This window comes from Thalia democratica, chromosome 4, assembly GCF_965202585.1.
Source record: "Thalia democratica chromosome 4, ktThaDemo2.hap1.1, whole genome shotgun sequence".
NCBI classification, from domain to species: Eukaryota; Metazoa; Chordata; class Thaliacea; order Salpida; family Salpidae; genus Thalia; species Thalia democratica.
Window position 1 is genome coordinate 32097897 of NC_139168.1, and position 7923 is coordinate 32105819.

Consider the following 7923-nt stretch of genomic DNA (forward strand, 5'->3'; position numbering starts at 1 on the left):
TTGTCTCTAGCAAAATATCAAATGTACAAGTTTTTGCAGTTCGCAGTTTTAGTTTCAGTTGCAATGTGACCTTTACTTCATAACACGACCCGAAATATCATGTGTAAACGCAGATATGTATATCCTATGTAACACTTACATAGATATGTAGCCTACTCTTGCAAAACTTTATATTCTTGTACCGCAATTTAGATGACCAATTGCCTTAATTAAAAAATTTATTTTTGTATTTTATAAACATATTATATAATATTACAAAGATCTACACTTAATAGAGCAAAACTTGTTATAAGCTACAAAATCTATTAGAGTGTAGCTTGATCTCCGAAAAGTCTTTCTATAAACCAGGTCCTTTGACCGAAATATTATTAGTTTTTTTTTCTATCATCGTGTTAAATAAACTAATATTATTCAGTCTGATTCGGTTATCAATGTATTAATACAGTCTTATGTAAACTATAGAAACAATTACAAATAAGATAAGAACAATAGCTTTAGTATAAATGAATGTTTACATAAAAACCCATGGTGTTCACAAACTACCTTTTAGTTTTCTATTCTCAATTTCACAACCTTTAATTTATTTAAGATACACCGGCATTAAGATTAAAAACATTATAGTTTGGAACAGTTCAACAGTTTCAAGTGTGAATTTCTACCTGTTTTTAGACTGAAAGTGTATTTTTGAAATTGTTGATAAAACATTTTGATAAACTTGTTTAGTCCAGATCTTTTATTGGAAAACTTCATATATATTGCTTATTTACGATAAAAAAATGCGCTCAAAAAGTTTGGTCTAAGGACCTGGTGTACAAAGGACTTTTCGGTTATCGAGTCGTACACCACATGCTTATAAAGTTTCTTACGAGCTATTACACATAGATTTTTAACATTTAAATATTCAAATCTTTAGTAATAAAAAAATCAATTAAACGAAATGAAAAATGAAAGAAAATAAAACTAAACGAAAATTAACTGAGTTTTATCTTTAATAATGTACTATGAATCTTGTTTAGTAACATAAGAGCTAAAATATATATATATATATATAACTTTAAATTAACTTTTAAGAGGAGATAAACAACACTAATAACAAAGGTGTGAATACTTGAATTATAGTTTACAACCTCTTTAAAGAAAGTAAATGTAATACGCTAAAATATTTTATCGAAAATTTTTTATAAGTATTTTGTGCTAAAAAGTTAACTTTTATTTTGTTTAATAATTTAACTTGTAAGTAAAAATAATTTTACATTTTATTAGTTAAATAAACTATTCTAAAAATTTTTAAGAATTTTAAAGAAGTGGTTTTTACAATAACTGAGCTTAATTTTTATAAATGAAAATATATAGATAAGTACTGTAAAATTTATGCTTTAAAAAAAAATCATAATGATTTTAACAATAATGATATTAACAACAACAAATTTCTTTCAATTTTAAAATATACCTTTTTTTTTTGAATTTTGTCCAAGTCTAAAACTGTAATAATAGAAAGCAAACAACATTTGCAAACATATAAAAGAAGATTTTTTTCTTAGATTTCCTCTGAAAAAAAGAGATTTTTTAACTTATGTTTGCTTGAAACAGTTATCTCAGCTTACTTATTAAATACTTTATTTTCGAATAAAGTATAAACATTTATAAAAATAAATTTATATTTGCATGATAAAAAAAAAGTTTGTAAGTATTCTAAACTTAATTCGAAAAAGTAATCTTAAATAATAATCTTAAAAATAACTAGATAGAAAATGCTAAAACCTAGACTAAACCAATGTTATTGTAACTAAACAAATCAACTTTCGAAAAAAAGCAAAAATATAAAAAGCAAAAAAAAAATTGGATATTGACTGACTCCTTTTAACTCCTTTAACAAAAGTAAATAGACAAGTAGGAATGATCACTAAAGACTTTGAAAATCACTATTTAAAACATAACTTTTAAGATCATCCTGGAACCTTCCAAAACTACTTATATTTTTTAAACATAATGGTAGCTTAATCTATAGCTTACTTCCTTGGTAGGATAGCGATTTATGACCTATTTAGCTGTTGAATCTAGGTAGGAAAAAATTTGTTTCTGAAGACCTCGAATGATAATTCTTAACATTTTTAAAACTTTTATAATAATTTTTAAAGTTGTCTGTAACAAGTTATTGTAAACAGATCTATTTCATATAGATACAGACTTTCAACATCTAAGATTTTTTTCTGAGTTTTTAATTCTCTTACACTACCATCATATTTCTTATAATGTATGCACCTAATTGCTCTGTTTATGAGAACATTGATATCATTTATAAATTATCTTTTGCTCTTCCCCAGCACAACAAGCCATATCTAACATTGCTCATAAGCAAAGAATTAAAGATTAAATGAATGCTTTTTCATTTAAGAAGTGTCTGGTTTTATATAATACTGTCCATTTTAAATTTCTGTCTAAAATTATTTCCAAATATTTAAAGCTATGAGAGTTTGTTATAACTGTTTTACCTATTATAGCATAAAGATCTATACTCTTCCAAAAACTATTTTTTGATTGATGTAGAATCATGCTTCTGGTTTTATTAAGGTTTAGTTTAAGTTTGTTTCCCATAAGCCTATCTGGTACCTTTATTTAGTTCCGTGTTAAAATTTTTACTTTAATTTTGGTATGTGTCTTTTGTGAATGTTTTGTATAAAATTGTATCATCTGCAAAGTTGAGGACTTTAGGACTAGTATTATTTTGTAAGTCATTTATGTGTATTAGGAATAACAACGGCCCTATTACTGAGCTTTGTGGTGCAACAACTTCACTTTTTTCACAGGTTGACTCATATCCTCCAAAGCTAACGAACTGTTTTCTTCCATCTAGATATGAACTGATTAGTAGATGCATATTTTCTCTCACACCATAACATTCTAATTTTCTTTAAAAAAATGTTTCTATCTATACTATCAAATGCTTTACTTAAATCCAAAAAGACTGCACAAACTGCGTTTCCTTTATCAAAATTGGACAGAGCCCTTTCACCAAATTCAGACAAAGTTAAAGTGGTAGAACTATTCTGTCGAAAGCCAAACTGAGAATTATTTAGAACTTTGTTTTTAGAAAAAAAACTGTACAAGCGGTTATAGACTATTTTTTCAATTATTTTATTTAAATTAGATAGAAGTGAAATGGTTTTATAATTTCCTGGTAATGTTTTTAATCCTGATTTAAAAATTGGTATCTTTTTTGCAAGTTTTAGGCTACTTGAATAAACACCTTCATAAAATTCATGATTAACTAATTTGCTTAGTATTGGGGATATAAGATTGTTTACTTTCTTAAGGATCTTTACAGAACAAATCATAGATAGCTTACAAAGACTTTAAACTTATAATTAAAAAAAAGCTATTTATAATATATTTTTGTTTTAAATAAGATTTGAAAAATGGTATGTTTGCTTCTTAAACATTATGAAAATTAAACTTATTGTTGTAAAAGTAAATCTTATAACCAAAAGGTATTTTTGTACACCAGGTCCTTTGACCAAGCTTTTTGAGCGTGTTTTTGTCATTCAATAAACAATAATGATATAGTATAGTTTAGGAGTCGTTGTAATTATTCGTTTGAACATTTTTAAAAATCAAATTTAGCTTATTATAAACCAAGGGGAAAAAATCAGAACAGCACGATAAAAAGTATGTTATTTAAATTTAACTCTGTTTGAAAATTTTTTTTAAACACTTTTGGACGAAATATGCAAAAAAAAACACAAAAAGAATTTCAATTGAACACAAACTTTAGTAAACAATATTTTCTCTACAAAAATACTTCGCATTTTTTAAATATAATAAGTTAAAAAAAGACCTAAAAGGACTACTTGAAAATTTGCTAAAACTACTTTTAGGTGAGCAGATCAAGCACTTAAACTAATTTTATGATAATAAATTCAAAAAATTTTAAAAACCAAGTACTTATATACTTTTATTTCAAGCTACCTAAATGCTTTTTGTAAACATATTTACTTTCTGCTTCAGCTGAGACTATTTTGAAAACTTTAAAAAATCGTATCTGTCTTATGAAATGTGTGCATATATATCTTCAGCTTGTTAAGGAAATGCCTTATTTTTTAAGTTATACTGGATAACGAAAAAGTAAAAATTAAAAATATATTTTTTTAAACAAAACTATCGGATAAAACTACTATTTAAACTTATCAAACAAACTTTAAATACTCTTTTTTAGTAATGTAAAAAAACGAACAACATAGAAAAATTGCATGTTTTTAAATATTTTTCCTGAACGGCAGGTTTTTAATTTTGAAAAAAAAAATCATTTAAGGCTATTCTAGTAAGTACTCTGTTATTTAGTTTTAATGCCTTTTGGGCTTCATTTTTCTAGTCAGCAGTTTTGTAGGCTACAGTGGAAGATTATCTAGTATCATTAAGATACAACATCAAACAAAGTTTTGGTTTTTTAATATAAATATTTGCTTATATTAGAAATCGAATAGTGTTATCCTTGAATAATTAAGCCCAACATAAACATTACATTATTTACGAAGTAAAGTTTGTTTTAGCCCACTCAAACAAAAAAACTAGAAACACGCCCCTGCTGTGAGCCCTCAAGTCTTAAAAGAACAAACACAAACAAAATATAATTTAATATATGCGATTCATTTAATTACTACTTAAATTACTTAAATTCTTGTTTTTATGGGAACAAATGTAAATAATTTTTAACTGAGTAAGTTATTAAACTATAAAAAAGTATATTATAGATGACTTTAAACAAAAAAAATTAAAAGCTATGTAGTGTAATTAAAGCTATTTTTTTTTTACTTTTAACTTTAACTCAAAATAATTCAATCTAAGTTTGAATAAAAACTTTTAGTTTATAGTATATTTCAAGTTGAAATACTGCACGAACTAAACAAGGCATATTTAAAATTAAATAAAAAAAAAACTAGAAATTTATTTTTATCTACCATCAAGTTATTTTATCGCAGCTAATTTAGATATTTATTCGAATCAAAAAATTTACATATCTTTAACAAAATTTACTTTAAAACGTACTATCAAACTTTGGATCACCTAAGACCGTTACTTGTTTTATCTGAAATTTTAAATTATGATAAAAAATTTTCACTTGTATTTTTTTTTTTTTCAGTAGAATTTGAAGCCGATGTTGATAATATATCACAAGATTTTAACTCATATTTGACTTGCAGACTATAGTTAGTAATTAAAAACACTTTACATTTTTATTAAAGCAGTAATTATCATAATTATAGTATAAATTATAAAAAGTAAAAGTTGTTTTCAAAATTTGAAAAATAGATTATCGAATCTATTGCCCTATTTTAGATGTATAAAATGGTTTTATAAGTCTTATCACTCCAACTGGCTTAAATATATTAAGTAATTATAAGCTAGATAAGACTTTATTTTAAATTTTACAATGATTAAGTTTTTAATAAATTTTTAAACATATAAAATAAATATAATAAAGATAAATAAATATAATAAAGATATTAAAATAACCTTTAGTAGCTTTGATTTTAAATATTACTGTTGCTTTTGTTATCGTACTAAATTTTTCTCTGTTAGAAAAGTTTTGCCGTTTACAGATAGCAGATTGTTTTAATTTAAGAAGTACTCTCAGATCATAATTTGTTTATAGCTTAGTATTTTTAAAATATATTTTGAAGTTATTGTTTTAGTAGTTTTTTTTGTAAACATTTTAATTAATTAGCTTGTATACTTTCTAATTTTGTGAAAAATATATTAAACACATTTTTTAATGACAGCTGCGTTAATGATATCATACATATCAATAACAAAATAATTCTAAATATAAATATTGGAAACTAACTTAAAAATTAACAATTATGTAACAGTTTTGATACTTGTTTGTAATTTTAGAAGTTTATCTTGTTTTATTTATGTTACAATAAAATGTAATTTTTCTCTTATGTTGATTGTTGACAGTCAGCCTTTTTTTCTATCATAAAAACTTTTAGATTTAAAATATTAGAAAAAATAATCAGAAACGTAACAAAATTTATAAATTTTTGTACATATATATATGTATATATATATATATACCACAGATGTTCTTGTGCTAAAACTTTATTAGTTGAAACTTTATTAGTTAAATATTACTTTTATTAGTTGAAATAAAGTTTTAGCACAAAAACATCTGTGGTATTTATTCCGATAAGCTTAGCTTATCAGGATCTCCAGGATTTAACGCCTTTTAACGTTACATCTTATATATATATATATATATATATATATATATATATTAAAAAACTAAACTAGTATTTAAAATAATTAAATATCAAATAGTTAAATTTTACTTTTTAAATTGTCACAGTTTCGAAAACTTATTCAACCTTCAAACAGTCAAGTTTGAAATTAAGAGAAAATTATAACAATACAATAACCTTAAGAGATATTTGTCCGTTTTATTTGAAAAATAAATTAAGCATTTTTTTAAATACATCTTTAGATTAACTATTTTCAAAAATTTAGTAATGTAGTCTAGAAGCCATAAAAAAAGTGCGTACTTAAGAAGTATGGTGTACTTTTTAATATTTTCCAAAGCTTAAACGATAAATCAAGTGCAAAATAGATAAGTCTGCTAATAATACAGATAAGGAATTGGCTAAACTCGGTCCTCAAACAGTTTTTTGCAGCTAGTTACCAGTGTAAACGTGTAGTGTTTAAATGATTAGTATTGATATGTGGTTGAAATGAATGTATGTATTTCAAACATCTTCAAATATTTTTTATTTAAACAAAAACTAACTGAGTAATATTGTTTTTTAGCAATAAGTATTAAACTTTATCTATAAACTGAGTTTTGTACTGATTAAACTGAAAAATCAATTAAAAAAAAAAACATCTACAATAATTAAATAAATAATATCAAGTTTAAAAAATAAATCTAAATTGAACTCAAAAATTAAATATAGTATTAATTAACTATTATTGTAATTAAGGAGTATGCAAAGTTAAAATTTATTAGATATAAAGAAAATAATAATAATGATGCTCAAAAAAAGTTTTGTCTAAAAAAAAAACTATCTGTTGTTTGATATAAAAAGTTTATAAACTGTAAAATTCTTAAAATATATAACTCCAGTCTTTAAGTGTGCATTTACATTTTAATTTACTTATTTTATTTAGCATTACATTAATGGATATAACCAGTAAGTTATGGTTTAAAGTCAAATAAAAATTAATGTTTTTGTGCTTTGTAAGTGTTTATAAAGTAATGCAACTAAAAGGTGTGCTTAATTTTATGCTACTTAAAAACTGCGTTAGTTAGTCCATTACTTATTAATCTATGATAAAAAAAAAACTTATAACTAGTTAAGCGAAAAAATAACAACCATAGCTTTATTAAGCGTTTTATTTTTTCTTAAAAGCACTTTTACTTACGTTTTAGTTTGCTTTTTAATTTTGTTCTAATATGTAAACTTTGATGTAATAGTATAAAAAACTAGTATACAAACTTAAAGAAATTTTTCTGTATACGTGGTAAAATTGCCAGATTGACTATAAGGGTATAGCTCCACGATAACTTTACAGTACGATTAAATAAAAAAGACAAATATACTTTATGTAGTTCTTATTAGTGTTTGCTGGTCGAGTTAAAAAAAATGCGGACCCTAGTTGTAATTTGATTTTTCATTTGAACTCAAAAATATTTAGTTTAAGATTTTATTTTTCATTAATTCTATCTAAGAACAGTTTTTGCTCTTCACTTCGAGCTTTAAACTATTTAATGTAAGTTTCAAATTAATTTTTCCTGTCCACATTAACGTGCTCGAGGGTTTCAGTTGGTACCTTTAATGGGCAGTATCCTATTTGAACTAAATAAATGCTTGTGGTCTACTTTTTCATCAGACATTGGCTGCAATTTGCATGCAGATTTTTTACCCCTGT